Consider the following 18,704-nt stretch of genomic DNA (forward strand, 5'->3'; position numbering starts at 1 on the left):
TCTAGTGAGAGGAGGAAGGCCACCAGCTGACACTGAGCAATAGCACTAGAGGCCTGGAGACAGAAGACCTCTAGTGAGAAACAGTGCAAACAATAGAAAGAGGGAGAACTTAGCCAGCAGCCCTATAACCCTACTTGAAACCAGGGAGCAGTTTAAAAACAAAACCGAGATAGCCAACCATTCATCCCAATATAGCCACCCATTCCATGGCAAATAACAGGTGGAGCTGACTAAGAGAGGGTTAGATTTGAGAGGCACAGAACGTGGAGCTGAGGCTGTCTAACCATGTGGGATGTAAGCACAGTAGGAGAGAGGACATGAGGAAGGCCAAGGAAGAGGCTGCCTCACTTTGCTGCTTCCACTTTAGCCATGTGACTAACTGCTTACTCTCCTAACACTGGGATTCTTTCCTTTTGAAATTGTTCATTTTCATTTACAGAACATAGGCTGCCTTTCTCCTTAACTTTATCACTGGTTAATTATCTCATTTACAGTATACCTGTGTTAGTGTGATGAACATGAACATTTTGTATCAAATACATATAATTTTCCTTGATAGCTTTTGTTCAGGAATGACTAACCACTATGTTCCTAGTGTCTATTATACATCAGGAGAACTCCATATTTGTGTATCTTTTGGCACTTCAAAGACCACAATACAAAATAGAATATTTTTATTTTCTCATTTGGCTTAGGACTAAATTCATATATTTCAGTGCAGAACTAGTGTGTTGATTATATAAGGCTGCTTACGACTCTATTGGAATTAATGTGTAACTCGGAGTAAATACAAATGCTGCCTACAATGTAAAAACAGCTCCTTGCCTCCAGCTAGGTAAGGGAATACTGTTCTACAGAGGCGATTTTCTCTTTTTCTATTTTATAAACAGAAATTTAAACTTCTGGCTTAGTGTTAGAATTTTTGTACTACTTTGCTTCTGATTACTAACTGCTTATGACATATCAAGTGCTCAGTTTTGTCCATTTATTTTAATTGAATATTTTGAATGAATCTTTACAACTTAGATATTTGGAAGTATATCAATTTTAATCCAGGCCATTTCTCCCTCAAAATTCACTAGGTTTCCTAGCATTAGCAGCTGGGCTTGCTCTTCCTTGGGCTATCCTTACACAGGCAGTGTATTCTGTGGGTTAAACTGGCAAATCTAATTAGCTGTACCTCCACAATGACTGGGACAAGTACCTTGCTCTCTTCATGGACCATTTCCTGGCAGTGAGATGTATGGTATTCAACTCAAAAGCAGTTATGAGGACTACATGGGATACAGTTGGATAAAACACTCAACAATTTTTAAAAATGTTGTATTAGCTCTTTGAGGATTTAATACAGTATATTTTGATCATATTTACCTTCTTCCCTCAACTTCTTCCACATCTATCTATCTCATTTCCCTACCCACCCAAATTTGTATCCTTTTTTTTTTTTTTTTTTAAAGGTACAATTTGCACTGTTCATACAGTCTTGGATTTGTGGCCTGGAATAGTCTACCTTCCAGGGGCCACACCCTTAAAACAAACACACTCTCTCTTCAAGCAGCTATCAGTTGCCAAAGCTCCTTAGCTAGGTACTTGGTCTAAGATTTACTGTGTAACTGAAGCCTGTTAAATATTAGTTTACATTTATATTTATCTATTTACCTATTGGTTTTTCGAGACAGGGTTTCTCTGTGTAGCTCTGGCTGTCTTGGAACTCACTCTATAGACCAGGCTGGCCTTCAACTCAGAGATTTGCCTGTTTCTGCCTCCTGAGTGCTAGGGTTAAAGGTGCACCACTACCACCACCTGGTTATTTTACCCTTATTTATAAAAAGCTCTATTTATAGAGTGACATTTCCTTTCTATATTACAGCTACTATTCTACAAAACTCTTCTATCCCTGTGGTAAAGTGAACTTCAGATACCTCATGTTTTCTAAGGTCTCCCATTTTTACTTTAAAAAAGCTTCTGAGCCACCAAGCGTTACAAATTCATTACTTTCACACAGAAATCTTACAACTAAGGGATGATAGAGGAAAACATATATACTGAATGGTATTAGAAGCCTCGATTAATCCATCCAGTGAGTCTGAAGGGTAGTTATAATTGTCCTGGTTTATATAACAGCATAAAAAGGGATCTTTTTTATGGCTAGACTGAATAGTCTAGCCAGTGTCACAAAACTAATACAGAATATTACTGTCTTTGTCAAAAGCCAGGAGGAAATGATACCTCATGATGCAGCCTAATATTCATTCATTCATTCATTCATTCATTCATTCATTCATTCGCCTTTTGCAGTGCTGGAGATCAAGCCCAGCCAAGCATTTAGACACACTTACTCTCACACACATACTCTGCCCGGCTTAAAAAGTTTTTGGACATTTTTTGAATTAGTATCTTTTTAAGTACCCTGCCTGGCCTGGAACTTTGCTATGTGTACCAGGCTGGCCATGAACTTGTAGCAGTCCTCCTGCTTCTATTTCTAAAGTGCTGGATTATAGGCATGTACCACCAGGCCTGGCTTACAATGTCTTTTACAAAATATTTTCTACCTTCCTCATCACAGAAAACTAATGCTATATATAAAAATTATGTACATCAATTATGTATAAAACACTTAGCATAAGCCTATTATATATTTACAATAATTATTTAAAACTGAATTAACGAATCTTATAACCCATTTTCACAACCTAACAAAAAATACAGTAAAAAAAAAAAAATTAGGTTACTGTCAGACATGGGTACATAATGAGTCAGAGACCAGCTGAGACCACATGAGACCTGTTTCACAAAAACAAGTTTTTCCATGTCAAGTATTTATTTATACTAAATCATAATGAAAATTAATTATTTCCTTTTTTTTTTTTTTTTTTGGTTTCTTGAGACAGAGTTTCTCTGTAGCCTCGGCTGTCCTGGAACTCACTCTGTAGACCAGGCTGGCCTCGAACTCAGAAATCTGCCTGCCTTTGCCTCCCAAGTGTTAAGATCAAAGGCGTGCGCCACCACTGCCTGGCAATTATTTCCTTCTTATTGGACATTTGAGCTATTTCTAAGTCATCACCAAATTATACCAATGTTTCCTAATCTTTTGGTCTTGGGACCCTTTCATTTTATTACTTATGAGTGAGGAGCCCAACACTTTTTTGTTCATATGGATTACACATATCCAGTCAAAATTTACAACATTAGAAATTAAAACTAAGGAAAATTTAAAATATTTCTCTTCCTTTACTTAAAATATGATAACATGTTTTTATTTTAAAAATATTACACCACAATATTTAACGTTTATGGAGAACATTATTTTACAACTGCAACTATCTTTAGCTCATACATAATAGAAGGCAGCTGGATTCTTAAGGCAGGTTAAATGTGGATGCTCCGGGTAAGGAGATAGGGAACACAATAACATGAGAAGAGGGAGCAGCACTTAAATAGCTGTACTGATACATTAAAATCAGTCTACTTTACTACACCAAATGATGATCATTTGAAATTTATTAAAGTTGGTGGGTTAGACAAAGCTTCAAAAATTCCCATTATACAGTATGAGGAACTTGTGTTTTTAAATAGCACTTCCCAGCAGATCACAGACATCTTAGGACACTCTCATAATCACAGGCAGACACAAGAGTTCCAAATAATTTTTTACTTGAACAAACTGGATTTTACAACTGAGAAGAAATATATCAACATTTTTTTTCTTAAAAACCTTTGAATTAAAGGTTCTTCTAGGTCTTTTTCTCTGATCTCATTAGTCATTTTTACAAGTAAAATGATGTTCTACAAAAAAAACCTCATCCAGTTTAGCTTGTAATTACATCACTGTATCAAGGGCAGCAGAAGATCTTGGTGCACATATGTCATTTCATTCAAGAGAACACTGAACAGAAGTATTCAAACTGTGATAAATAATTACTACTTCTCTGTTAGGAATACTGCTAAATGAAACTGTATCTGAACAATCACCAAGAACACAATGTGGGGTTGGAAACACAGCTTAGAGAGTGCCTGCCTAGCACGCACCAGGCCCTGTGGTTGATCCCTAGCACCACACAAACGGAACTTGATGGTGCACTCCTGTAATCCTGGCACTTGGAAGACAGATGCAGGAGGATCAGAAGTTCAAGATCACCGCAAGCTACAGCCCAATCCTGGCCTACATATGACCGTGACTCAAACAACAAAACCTACAAAATGGCCATCCTGATTCATGCTTCTAGGCAGACGAACCTACTATTCCTTTCATGAGGATTACTGTCCTGTGAGGAGAATGGTTGTGATGTTATGGTCCATCTGAAGGAAGGACTGCGGGTAGCACATCATGAACCAGTAGTCTCAGGGTTAGGGATAGTAGGGTTCAGCAGTTAAGGAGCTTGCCCAGTGTGTGTGAGGCCGGGGGTCTTAATGCTAAAAATTCATCCATATCAGTAAATACTTATATGCATTCCTAATATAGTGATAAATTTGTTAGAAACAGAGTTACTAAGCCAATTATATGTTTGTATACATTTGATACATACTGTCAAATTGTTTTCTGATTTGTCTGAAATATTTTGTATTTCCAAAGCTGTCTATATATTTATGTATTTCCCCAGCCCTTACTCAATATCTATATCTATCTATCTATCTATCTATCTATCTATCTATCTATCTATCTATCTACCTACCTATCTATCTATCTATCTATCTATCTATCTACCTACACATACACACTTTTGTCAATTTAAAGGTTTAAAAGTTGTGGCTTTTTTGGACCACCCCCCAGTGTCATCAAGTGCAGGCAGGCTCTTCCACAACTAGCCAGGCAACTATGCATATGTACCATTTTTATGTGTCTAATTCATTAAACTAACACAAGGACTAAATAAAATACAAGAAAAAGACTGAACACACACACACACATACACATACACACAGAATGGGGGCCAGATGAAATGCTACTGACAGTCTAAGGAAGTGTATGAGCTTTTTTGTTTCACTAGAATTTTGTTACACCCAAATCTTTGGGGCTTAGATTAGCAAAACTTTCATTTTATTATGTAGCTTTCCTCCCTTAAAGTAAGTTATAGTATCTTGTCATACACTTTGGAGGAAAAATGATATAAGATGGCAAAATTTTCAACTGAAGCGCACATGTAAAATCCACTAATGGCAGACTCAAGGCCAGCCTTCTTCCAAGCTGATTCTGATCTGAGAAAATGGGTGGTTTAATTCCTTCTCATGAATGCAATCCACTAAACACAGGGATGGAAAGTCACCTGAATGAACTGATGACCCCAGTTCACTCACCTTATGTACAGTCTATGCTGTACATGTGTTATGTGGACGTGTTAGTGTATTAAACTTTAAACATGTTTTCTCTCATGAATACTATGCCTTTGTTTCAAATACACAAAGATAGAAGACAAACATCACAAGACGTATTTACTTCTGTCCCACTGATCTTCACAGTCTCCCTAGGACACTGGGCTATCACACCAAGAGGTGCTAGCCTCCTGGCTGCAACAGTGATCACCCCTACTTCCCTGGGACTTCAGTTTAACAGCCCTCACTGGTGACTTGTGACATTGTCCTGCCAGTCCCTGCAGGTCCAGTACCCTGACAGGCCATTATGAAAAGGCTCTCTATCAGGACCACTGGCTGTCAGAAGTCACCAGCTGGCCTGCCACAGCCCTGCAGTCGCCAGGGTCCAGCTGCCAGTCTGGGCGGTGCTGTCCATGCTGAGCAACGTGCCACCCAGCTGCTGTGTGGTCACGTCCATCTGGAGCTCTCCAGCTAGACAAATCTCTATGCTGTCAGATCTCTTCGGCAAGCCTTGTTATGCAAATCCAATTACTCAAGTGTGCCCTGTAACTGCTGGCTAAGTGCTCCTAGAACCCATCTCACACTGACAGTCAGTTCACTTTTTTTTTCTTCACCAAAAAGTACCTCATTTATTCTTGCTTTGCTAAGCCCTTGTATCATTAAAGCAGAGTAGCTAAACTCCACGGTATTCTAACCTCTCCGCAGTGGGTTCCTGTTCTCCACACAGAGCTCAGGGGAAAATTAATTACAAAACAAAACCTTCTAATCAGACACTAGAGGTGATCAAGCTGCAGAGTTCCTACATTTGACAGAGGTCATTTTACTACCAGAAATATGAGACTTAAATTTTAATGACTTGGACAAAAATGGAATTATTAGAATAAAGCTGCAGTAGTACTTTTTATATCCAATTTTAAATTTTAAAATGAGGAAAGACTTTTCATCACATGAAGTTCATACTGATGGCTCCTTCCCTTTCTAAGTTCCTTTCTCCCCTGCACCCTCTCCTGGATAGGAACCCTCTATATGTAGCACAACTCACCCCTTAAAATGAGGTTTCTTTCTTTCTCTTTTAATAATTTACTCTAGCCAATCACTAATTGGAAGATTATTTGGGAAGTAAGTTTTCAAAGTCATTTAACTATTTCTATTCCAGTCATAAGACAATTGAGGGGAGATTCCACAATGGTAAGGCTGTAACTTAAGTCTTACTCAAAAAAAATGTCACTATAAAATTAATCACTTAAATATACTGAGAAGGGGAAAAGATTAACTTATCAGGAGCTTTGTTTTCAAATTCACAGTTTCCATGATCTACATACAGCAGTTAGGAGAGAAAGGACCTATATAAATGTCTGTCAGTCACAAAATCATACAAACATTATATAATCAGCATTATTTAAAAGGGGAATCTGGACCTCATTCCCTCAAAGACTGTAACTGGAATAGGAATGTTTAGGAACCTTACTGCAGCAGTCACAGCAGTTCACTGCTGATGGCAGACAGTCACACTTCAGCTTTAAAGACCTAGGGACTAGAGGATTGCTGCTGCTGCTGCTGCTGCTGCTGCTGCTGCTGCTGCTGCTGCTGCTGCTGCTGCTGCTGCTGCTGCTGCTGCTGCGTGGTGCTTTTCATTTTGTTTCACTTTCTAAGTGAACTTAGAAAATGGGTAAGAAAGAACATCAGGCAAGGAATTATGATAAATCAGAATACAGCATCTTAAAATATAGCATGAGAGCACTTTATTTGCTAAGACAGTTTCACTAATCACAACTCTCCAATTCTGTTTCTAGGGATTACTAAAATTTCTTCAAATTACACATGATACATATGATAAGCCCAAGAGCTTATATTCTTTGTTTTGGCCCTGTCCTAATCAAATGAGAGAAGTGCATAGTGTCTCTATGCTCAATCTGAAACCCAAACTACTTGGTAACTGCTTTTCAAGTGCTCATCTTTAAGTAATTTTAGTTTAGTTTAGTTTAGTTTTATTTTGTTTTTGAGGGTGATGCTCTTTTAGACATAGTTTCTCTGTGTAGCCCTGGCTGTCCTGGAACTCGCTCTGTAGATCAGGCTGGCCTCAGAAATCCACCTGCCTCTGCCTCCTGAGTGCTGGGATTAAAGGTGTGTTCCACCACCCATTTTAAGTAATTTTAACTCTTCAGAGACTAAAGTTTAGAAAGAATTATGTAAGTTGAAATTGAAAGCAAAAGTTTCAAATGTACCATTTGCATTGTAGGAATAAATATCTAGCCTACGGAGTGATATTTTTAAATGTGGGAATGTGACTATACTAAGTATGTGGCTACATTGAAAAGATGTGTTTTTATCTAATGAACTGGTTATACCACCATGTAATGGTCCTACCTACATATTAAAAAGAGGGCAAAGGGCTGGCGAGATGGCTCAGCGGGTAAGAGCACTGACTGCTCTTCTGTAGGTCCTGAGTTCGGATCCCAGCAACCACATGGTGGCTCACAATCACCCGTAATGAGATTTGATGCCCTCTTCTGGTGTGTCTGAAGACAGCTACAGTGAATTACGCCAGAGCGAGCAGAGCGTGAGCAAGCAGGGCCAGCAGAGGTCCTGAGTTCAATTCCCAGCAGCCACACACATGATGGTTCACGGCCAGCTGTACAACCATAAAATAAAATAAATCTTAAAAAAAAAAAGAGGGCAAAGTCTACTTTCATTGTGGCAAATTATATTTCTCTTCTTATCTTTAAAAACTACAAACGCTTAAATTTCTATTAGGAATAATTTAGGTTATTTTAAAACATTTCTTTTCCAACACTTAACGGACAGAGAAGTCTAAGTAACTAAGATTAGTCTTTAAACTAGTCTGTCAGAGCAAGCCTGCCTCTTTCTCTCCTTGCCTCCAGGATCTTACTATTGTAGCCCAGGATAGCCTTGATCTCACTGCTTAGCCCAGGCAAGACCTGAACTATCTAGTGATCCTACTGCCTCAGTCTCCTGAACACTAGGATTACAGGCATGAGTCACCACACCCGGTTCCAGACTTTCAGAGTAACAACTCACTATGCCTAATTCACTTCCTCACTGAAATTAAATACTTTGCTGTCCCTTCTATAATCAGAATTTATTGCCTATGAAACTCTTTCTACTGTTAAACAGCAAAACCAGAAGTCTCCTAATTTCCAAACCATCTCAACATTTTCTTCCTGGTTCTTTCAGAAGCAGTCAAAACAAAGGTTTCCCATTCAGAACCAAAAGTCAGCATAGAATAAGCATTGTACACAACAAAGCCCAACTTTCAGATTTTAAAGCTTCTAACTACCACCCTCTACCTCTTTAGAGCTCTGATACTCCATTTCAGACAGATGACAGCATTCCAAAGGTGTCACTAACTAGTCCCTTGATTGTCCCAGATACAAGCCTCACTTACAAGTACCACGGAAATGCCGTGTTCTTCAAGTCTAACCCTAATAGTAGCAACTCATATTAGAAGAGCAATCATTGAGGCCGGAGAGATGGCTCTGTGGTTAGGAGCACTTGCCGATCCTGGAGGCCTGGACTGGTTCCCAGACCAACACTGGGTGGCTTGCAACTGCCTGTTACCCCAGCCTCAAGGGATCCAATGCTCTCTTCTGACCTCCCATGCTCATGCAGGCACAGATACATACACGCAAAAAAAATTAATAAACAATTTTTTAAAAATGGAAAACTTAAGAAAATAGCATAATGTATGGTTAGGTAAAATTTCACTTCCAGCTTTTCTATGAGATACTCTTTAGTTTCAATCCTTGACTGTAACCTTTAAAAAAACAATTAATGGGAGGAAACATAGTTCAAAAAAAAACCCAAAACAAAATCCACCAATATTACAAAAGATCCAACATAAATTTTTCTTTTATAAATACATACCTTTATATTATAACATTACATTAGCTCTTGTTTAAGTCTTAAATTAAAATTTTTAAGCTTAGCATTAAGCTTTTTTTAAATGGAGGTACCATATAAAATAAATTATCAAATTTATTATCATATTTTTTAAAAAGAGAGAAACTCACACAAGTCAGATGTGGTAATACATGCCCTAATCTCAGTACTTGGGAGGCAGAGGCAGAAGGATCTCTTTGAGTTTGAGAGTAGCCTGGTCTATGTAGTCAGTTTCAGGAGCCAGGGCTATGAAGAGAGACCCTATTTCAAACTCCAAATCAAAACTCTCACAATGTGAAAAGTGATAAAGGAAAATGTGAAACTTCTGCCTCTGGCCTCAACAAGCAGGAGTGAGCATGTACATTTTCCACAAATCTCAAGCATCTCACTAGAGTAAGTATAGCTGGCTAAGGACCACTTTAGAGCCATTTAGAGAATTGCCAAGCCCACCACAAGTGTGATTACTTCCACCTAGCAGAGGCAGCACCATTTATTTTTACCAGTTACAACTATTTCCATACATGTCAAACAGAAGGGTGTGTTTTCTTTTCAAGATACAACTAAATCTGTTCTCCTGAAATTCAGTATATCAATTTAGTTGCCAAATTGACACCTTGGAAGTCCATTCATCACTTTGCCCAGCACCCAACCGAGCACAAAAGCTGAAGAAGGAAGAGGAAGAGGAGGGAGGAGAGAGAAATGGGGAAGGAAGAGGATAAGGAGGACAAGGAGGAGGGGGGAGGAAACTTAACCAACTATGGCATTCTGAGGTGAGGCCAGAGCTAGGTAAGGTGCCATGTTACTGTTGGCATGACTGAACAATAGTATTAAGTTTTCTGGGAGGGAGGGAGAACAGAAGAGGTACATGTGTATGCTTCCTGATTCTTGCCATGCAGTAGCTGACAAGCCATGGGACTCAGCCAGCAAGAAGAGAGTCATCAGATATGACCTACAACCTTGGACCTGCAGAGCCATGAGTCAAAATGAAACCATTCAAATAACAGATTAAAAAGACTACTGTAATCCTTACTTAATAAGTGCCTTCTGGATGAAAGGGGGTTGAATGAAGAACAGGGAAACAGAAATGCCTTAGTGGTTAGAACCCCGGGTCACTCTTCTTGAAGGATGCAAGTCAATTCCTATCACCCAAGTCAGGCAGCTCAGAACTGCCTATGATTCCAGCTCAAGGGGTTCAGTTGCTCCTGGCCTTCATCGGTACCACTGACCCTAATGTGGCATATACACAAATATACACTGATTAAAAATACATCTTCAAAAGGGAATAAAGAACATAAATCCAATGAGAAAACATGTATTTGATGCTTCCTTGGGTCAAAAAACAAAAGGAAGAGAACTATAAGCCAACAGAAAAGCAATGAATGACAGCTGGCACTAACCTGAATACGGGCACAGGGTCTGTTTACCTTACAGTATTCCTGTGGCACTTTACAGGCTACCTTCTTATAATACCTACGGTACTCATATTATCACTTTTCTCTATCCCCTTCTCCATGACTAGTACAAACTAGTATGTTTGGACTATTGCAGGAGTGTCTCCAGGCACCCCAGATTTACTCTGACCCTCTGTCTAAGGTATTTCCCACACTATAGCTGCTATCATCTTTTAGAGATGCTAATGTGGTCACAGTGCCTTCCTGTTTACAAGTTTAAGGCTTCGCTCTTCTACTCTTCTAGCCATGAAGAACAAAAGGGGCAGCAGTCCAACAGGGCTTAGGCCCACCTCCCCTTTGACTCTAAGATATACTTAAGTTTTGTAAACATGCCAATTTTCTATAAAGTCCATGTAATCCCAACAAAATTGTTAACAGAATGTGTTTAGAACAACATAATAAAATTACTCCTATATTTCTTTGGAACAATAACCAAGTAAACGTTGTTTAGAAAAATTCTGAGTATCAAGGGGTGAGTAGTGGGGGTGGGGGGCGGTTGCAGGGAAAGACCATCCCTGCCAGATAATAATACAATAGAAAACAAAACCGTCCTCTAGGAAAAGAATCAGCCGTGATCTATCAACAGGATCCTACAGAGAACTAAAGAACATATATGGAAATTGAGGATGAAATTAACAGAATATTTGAAATTGATGAAGAAAAGATTTTTATTTCATTAAGTGGATTTTAAAAAGAGATTTGTTTTTATTTTATATGTGCAGGTATTATGCCTGCATGTATGTCTGTGCTGGTTTCCCAAGGAAGCTAGCAGACAGGGCTGGATCCTCTGGAACTGGAGTTGCAAACAGTTGTGAGCCTCTGCATCTATGCTGGAAATTGAACCTGGGTCTTCTGGGAGATCAGCCAGTGCTGTTGACTGCTAAGCCACCTCTCTCCAGCTCCCATTAAGTGGATCTTCAAAAGAAAAAAAGCAATCTACATCTATACTAATATTCCCTCTATCAAAATAAACCACATATAGATCAAAGAGTTAAAGTTTTAAAAATAACACCATAACTAAGATAATATATATATGAATTTTAAAATCTTATACTCTGGAAAGGGCAAAGTCTTTTTAAGTAGGTCATAAAACTCAGAAGCCATAACAGATAAAACAAAACAAAAAGTCCAATTATATAAATGATTCAAAATTTCTGTTTTTGAGAAGTTCTATAAATAAAGAACAGACTGGCAGTGTATATTTTTGACATTTTTATTTTCCCTTACATATTCGTATCTACTAAAAGAGAACCTCCATAGAGAAAGTATGTGTGAATGTGGTGTGCATGTGTCTGTGTGTGAGTCTATGTGTGTGTTTGTATGTCTATGTGTGCATGTATGTCTCTGCTATATTCCTAGGTTTCTAGGCCTAGACTAATACTAAGTACATGGTGACATATACTCTGCAGGTAATTGCTGAATGAATGAATGAATTTTTTTGTTTGTTTTGTTTTTTTTGAGACAGCGTTTCTCTGTAACCCTGGCTGTCCTGGAACTCACTCTGTAGACTAGGCTGGCCTCGAATTCAGAAATTCACCTGCCTCTACCTCCCAAGTGCTGGGATTAAAGGCGTGCACCATCACCAACCGGCGAGCATAAACACTCTTAAAATACCAAATGGTGTAATTTTTAACCCCCAAGAGTAGAAATGTGAAGACAGTATTCCAGGTATGACTAAATACTCTCTCTTACTTTGTGCTGCTGCAGCAGATTATTTGAGACAGGGTCATTTATACAGGAAGACACTTTCTCAGATTTCTGGAGGATAGAAAATTCAAGATGACAGTAGCCCCAGGTTTGTGGTTAGTAACAGTGGATCTCTGCATCCTACAGAGGTAAAGAACACCATTCCTCAATAAGGCAGAAGCAGAAAGGCAGGCGATCAAGAGACCAAACTCCCTGGGTCAGAGTCTTTGATAGGGACTAACTAATTTCCAAGAGCAGTGCCCTCACAACCCAAAACACCCGCCCCAGGCCCACCCTCTACACACCGCTGCCCTGGGAATGAATTTCTCAGAACATGTAATCTGAGGAGCACATTCAGATCAGATCACTCTCCTACATCACTAGTGTGCAAACTGCTGAAACACCTGGCAACTTCCACCAAATCCAAAACACAGATCCTCTGCTGGCTGTGGCAGAGCATGCCCCAGGCCCAGCACCCCAGAGGACAGTCAGGAGGACTCCACGTTCAGAGCTAGACAGATCTACACAGTGAGCTCCAGGACAGCCTGTACTGTATGGCAAGACCCTATCTCAATAAAGACACCAAAAGAAAAAATTAATTTAAACAGAATAGATAATATTCTTTGACCTGGCATTTCCATTTTTAAAGAAAAATACTTGAAAACATCTATGCTCATGAATATTTAGAGTTGCCTCTTTTGTAACAGTAAGACTGTCCATATAATAAAACATTTTGTAGTATTGAAAACAATAAAGCATATTTACTACATACTATAAGATATGTTAAATAGAAAAGTGAGTTGTAAAAAAAGAATCCAATTTTCTTTTTAAGAAGTGTACATAAGGCAATCTTAAACTATAACATACAGAAATTTTTTTTTTTTTTTGATAACATGAGTTGGCCTCAAACTTGGTGTTAGTGGAGAGGATGACTCTGAACTTGTGATTCTTGTCTCCATTCCCTGAGTATGCCAAGTTTAGTATGCTGAGTTTGAATCAAAGTCTTCATACATACTAAGCAAGAACTGTACCCACTGACCCAGAAGCTTTAAGAACAGAGGTAGAAATTCTTCGTTCCATTTAATAAAGAAAAGAAAAACACTAGCAAAGAGGAAATTTTAAAAGGTAAACATTAATTAACTCAGTGGCTATGAAGCCATGTTTATAATATATACCTTGCTTTCTGAGTAAGATTTTCAGTTAGTTTCAAGATAACATAAGCACATGGACTACAGCACTGATGGGAACAGACATCACCAGCAGTGTACCAAAACCTGGCAGAAAGTGGCCATGAGTTACTTTTTAAAGCATTATTAATAGGTAAAATGAAATTCATATAGAAAAGAGTGGAAAATGGTTATTATTGGGTCCTGAAAATGCAGCAGGCCTCCTAACACTCCTGTAAAAGCTAACATTGTGCTAGAAGTCGCCAATCTTCCAACAGATCGAGGGGCTATAGCACGATGAAGGAAACTGCCAGAATCCACCAACTAAAAGCCTCTGCATGCTATATCCCAGTCAAGGAACTGAGTGGACTCTAGACATCAGCAAGACCACCTACCATGTTCTCTCTCTTCTATCTTCCCCATCCCTCTCTCTTCTCTATGATTCAGACTGACTGAATCTAAGGCTTTGGGCCTGGTAAGTATGTCTACCAATGAATTATACTTACAGATCCCTCACCTGTTATTTTGAGCACAGATTATCATTTTCCCTCAATACAGTTTTTAAAAAGAAGATTCCAAGGTCGAAGAAGCTTGTGATACATGATACCCAATCTGAAAAACCCAAGATGTAGTTCAGTTCTATAAGCTTGCGCAGCATGTGCAAGAGCTCTGGTAAGCACTAAGAAAACCAGCTACTACTACCAACAAAAATGACTATGAACATTGTTATTATCTTTCTTATGTTGTATCTATCACCAGCAGGAATTCATAGAAGCTAGAATATAGAATATAAAGAAACTTGAAGAGGGAGTTACAGAGCCAGGAACATCAATTTTTTACTGCCTCTGTTAAGGAAAGGAAATACTAAGACATATAAATGAAATGGAAGAATAACAATTTATAGATCAGCCAGGCAGTGGTGGTGCACACCTTTAATCCCAGCACTTGGGAGACAGAGGCAGGTGGTTTTCTGAGTTTGAGACCAGCCTGGTCTACAGAGTGAGTTCCAGGACAGCCAGGGCTACACAGAGAAATCATGTCTCAGAAAAAAAAAAATTATAGATCATCCCATATACTCAATTCAAGCTATACATTTGCCCTCACTTGTATCAAATCATCTGATGTATAAATTGCCCAAGAAAGAAAAATACTGTTTTTATTAACAAGTTTACTTGTTAGAAGAATTCAATCAGAAAAGTATTTCAACCCAATAGCTGGATAAACACCAATAAACCATGGTTGCTACTAAAATGTACAGTTAAAGCTACTAAATGTACAGTTAACTTAAAATACCACTAGTCAGACTAATCAGAACTAAACAACAAAGACAGACAGGGAACATATCCAGAACGTAAGAAATGTTCACAAAGAAAACTTTTGGGGGACATAAAACTAAGAATGGCTAGGATGTGTGAACCAAAGACCTCAAAGTTTTCTCCCTGGACTAATCTTTCTGTGATACAAGAGACTCGTGTAACCCTCTGCTTTTCCTTCTTCTTAGACAGAATAAGACATTCCTTCAGTCTCTCATCATTTCTCTTTGGAAGTTCTGGTTGAAAAGGTCTGGCTATCTCTACCACTGTTTCAGACAAAACTGGCTGTCATTTGTGGTTTGCATCCCTGAAGTGCTTTAAAGGACATTAGAGGTAAACATTCCTGTTGATCCGATGAAGCAGCGTGTTTGATGATTTGCATGCTGTGATTCCATTTTCAGGAAACAGAAAGAAGCAGTAATCCTTTCAGATCAAACTTTACCAGAGGAGTTTTAGTACAGCATTTATCATACCCAGCAAACGGCAGAGAACAGCTCCATCCGAGACAGCAAAACAGAGGAAGATAAAGGTCTCCAAACCCCTAATAGCACTTTCCCAAAAAGGGGCCATAAACTTAACACCACTGACAGCGAAATGCAATCTGCTCTTTGCAGACCTGGACAGGAATTGCTTCAATACTATCTTTTCCCCTCTTCCTCATCATAAAAACTGCTGGTGTGGATGCACAGATCTGCATCCCAGGACGCTAAGGAGATTAGGAACCCACAAATACCAACAAAGACAGGAAACCAGACTTTGTTCTCACAGCTTTACCACCATTTCGCTTCAGAAATGACGTATCCACTGAACACTGAAAAGCAAAGCACAGCCAGGACAGACCAGACACAACATCACCATCTCCTCCAGATAAAGGGTCGGTGCACAATACCTTAAGGGGACAATTACTTTATCTTCTCCATCCCTTGAGATCATTACTGAAAGGGAATAACTGAAGAGCCCTTCAGAAAGCAAGCACCACATCATCAAAGACATGCTCATATGCTAACTTCAATCCAACTCCAACTTCAATCCAGTCAAAGTTGTGGTCCTGCAGTCCAAAGACGCATTTGAAATGACTTCTTCACATATAATCTAATATAATTTAAGGAAGGGCCAAAAGGAAAGAATATTTACAGGAACTGTTCTATAGAAAGAAAAAAACTACACACAATTAGATATATTTTCCATCTTAAACTTTATTTCGAATCCTTTGTGCTTAAATCCTTTATTAGTTTTAAAACTTCATCAAGAGAAATTAAAATATAAACAAAACAATATAATATAAATAAAATGAAATAGTATTAACTTAAAAACTTAGTTCTTTTTAAGTAAAGATTCTTCTCCCCAAAAGAATTTGCATGGAAGATTATAAGTAAATGTCTGGTAGTTCTTTATATAATAATATATATTATAATGGCATCATAAAAAACTCAAGAACATTTAAAAGACAGATATAAATAAAAGGGGGCGGGCTGGAAAGATGGCTCAGTGGTTAAGAGCACCGACAGCTCTTCCGAAGGTCCTGAGTTCAAATCCCAGCAACCACATGGTGGCTCATAACCATCCGTGACGATATCTGACTCCCTCTTCTGGAGTGTCTGAAGACAGCTACAGTGTGCTTACATATAAATAAATAAATCTTTAAATAAATAAATAAAAGAAAGGTATGCCATACACATTTTAATTGCCAATGAAAATTAAATTCAGAGTTACTATGGAATGAGAAAAAAATAACAGTAAAACAAATTTATTTTTTAGACAATAAAATGTTTTTGTGGTGTGAGAGAAGAGCCAAGAGGTACAGTCACAAAGGTGGAGAACAGGGAAATGTCAGGCTGTGAAATCAGACAGCTCATTTCCACAGTAACCTTCCCAAATTCTCTGAGTCATGAGACAGACACATACTTCAAATTAACATTAGTGCCAACATTTTATTTTGGTGTAGTGCCAAAGTTGTCATTCAGAAGAGCAAATATGACAATATTTGTGATCCCAGAACTCAGGAGACAGAGGCAGAAGGATCCCAAGTTGAGACCAGGTTAGTCTACACAATGAACTCAAGTCCAATCTCTACAAATAAGTCTATCTTAAATCATAAATAATGACAGCATTAAACAGTCAGGAGTAGTGGTGTACAGCTACATCCCAGAGCTCGGGAGGCTGAAGCAGGAGGCCAATGTCTGACTGTCTTCCTCTTTCTTTTCTTCTCGTTTCTTTTCTTTTTCCTTTCTTTTCTTTTTTAATATCCAAAGCTTTTTTTATTAACAATAACATCCAGAGTTAGTTTTTGTAGCCTTGGCTGGCCATTCTTTGCCCTTGGCATGCTCAAACTTCCAGCCCTGGGAATGGACATGGGGTTTGGTGTGTCTGTGTGGGGTTCCTGGGGTCTTGACAAAGTGTCCGTATACCTCTCATCCCTTCCAATGAGCAGACAGGAGCACTATGCCTTGGCTCTTGGGAGAAACCAGGGCCAGCTGGTCAAAGGTGAAGAGGATCTTACCCCTACCCTTGAGAATGCGGCTTCGGCCTGGCTGCTCACTGGCAGTGCACACACCTTCAGCTTGGGGACTTCCAGAATCCGCTCATCATCTGTGACCATCCCCACAACCACAGGGGTCTTCTTCTCCTGGCCAGGAAGCTTTATCTTTCAGACCATGCGGGATAGGGACAGAGGTGGCCAGTTAGTGAGGCCCATAAATAACCTCTTCAGCACAACCTGATTGAAGGTAGAGTTGGTCCATCTGGGCCAGAAACCTGTACAGCTTGACTAGCAGCCACAGGTAGATGTCTTGGCTCTTGCACTCCTTGCACCAAAACTTTTGGTCCTTGTGGCAAATGTCAACACCCATGATGGCACCTCCTCAGGAGAACAACTTCAAAGGCAGTCTACACTGTGTGATGAGGTAAGTGTGGTCTATATAATAAGGCACTATGGATTGAGGTTAGTTTGGTCTATATAGTGAGGCACTATGTAATGGGGTTGCTATGGTCTATATGGTGAGGCACTATGTAATGGGGTTGCTATGGTCTATATGGTGAGGCACTATGTAATGGGATTGCTGTGGTATATATGGTAAAGCACTATCTGATGAAAAAAAAAAGGCCACTATGAGAAGTTCAATTCAGATTCCCCAATCTTTATTCAATAAAAACAGAATTCTCTTGAATTCCTCAATGTTTTCATCTTTATCACTAGTTTTTCCACATCATCTTCCCTTCCTGGGAACACTGTCTGAAGTGCATATTAACACATCCTCTGTAACTGTGAAAATCACAATTCACATTCTCAAAAGTTGTGTGCTCTATCTTTAAAAAAAAAAATCACATTTGAAAAGATATTAATAATAAAACTCATTATTTTTATTTATGTGTATGCCATAGTGTGTAGGTGTCTGCGGAGGCCAGAGAGCACTGAACCCTTGGAACTGGAGTTGTGGGTGCTACCATCACATGAAAAGATCAAGAATTGTCCCCTTAAAGAAACTTGCTATTGTAGGGCATCCTGGCAGTTAAAGATAATATCGCCGACGCAGTCTTTGCTCTTGGTGTTCCCATAACCACACAACCACTAAAGGATCCTTACCATCCTGCAAGAAAAAGCAAAGCCACACAAAAGCAGTCCTGACTGAATTTCAAGTCTCCTTACAACCAAATGAGTAACTTCTTTTCTATTCTTCTCTTATATAATACATCTTGAGCACAGTGTCTCCCCTGTCTCCCCTCCTGTCTCCTTTCTCCCTTAGGTACCCTAACCCCTGACTGCAGAAAACAGGTCTCCCAGGGACATCATGGTGGCTAACAACCATCTGTAATGGGATCTGACGCCTTCTTCTGGTGTGTCTGAAGACAGATACAATGTACTCACATAAATAAAAAAT

At 39.0% G+C, this 18,704-nt stretch overlaps 1 protein-coding gene and 1 pseudogene across 1 annotated transcript in view; both read right to left on the reverse strand.

Moving 5' to 3' along the window:
* Positions 1 to 18,704, reverse strand: part of Hibadh (3-hydroxyisobutyrate dehydrogenase) — a 105,432-nt gene that overhangs the window by 38,762 nt on the left and 47,966 nt on the right. The gene's annotated exons all lie outside the window — the stretch shown is intronic.
* LOC116098930 lies at positions 16,915 to 18,698 on the reverse strand (annotated as a pseudogene).

Source organism: Mastomys coucha, unplaced genomic scaffold, assembly GCF_008632895.1.
Source record: "Mastomys coucha isolate ucsf_1 unplaced genomic scaffold, UCSF_Mcou_1 pScaffold20, whole genome shotgun sequence".
Taxonomy (NCBI): domain Eukaryota; kingdom Metazoa; phylum Chordata; class Mammalia; order Rodentia; family Muridae; genus Mastomys; species Mastomys coucha.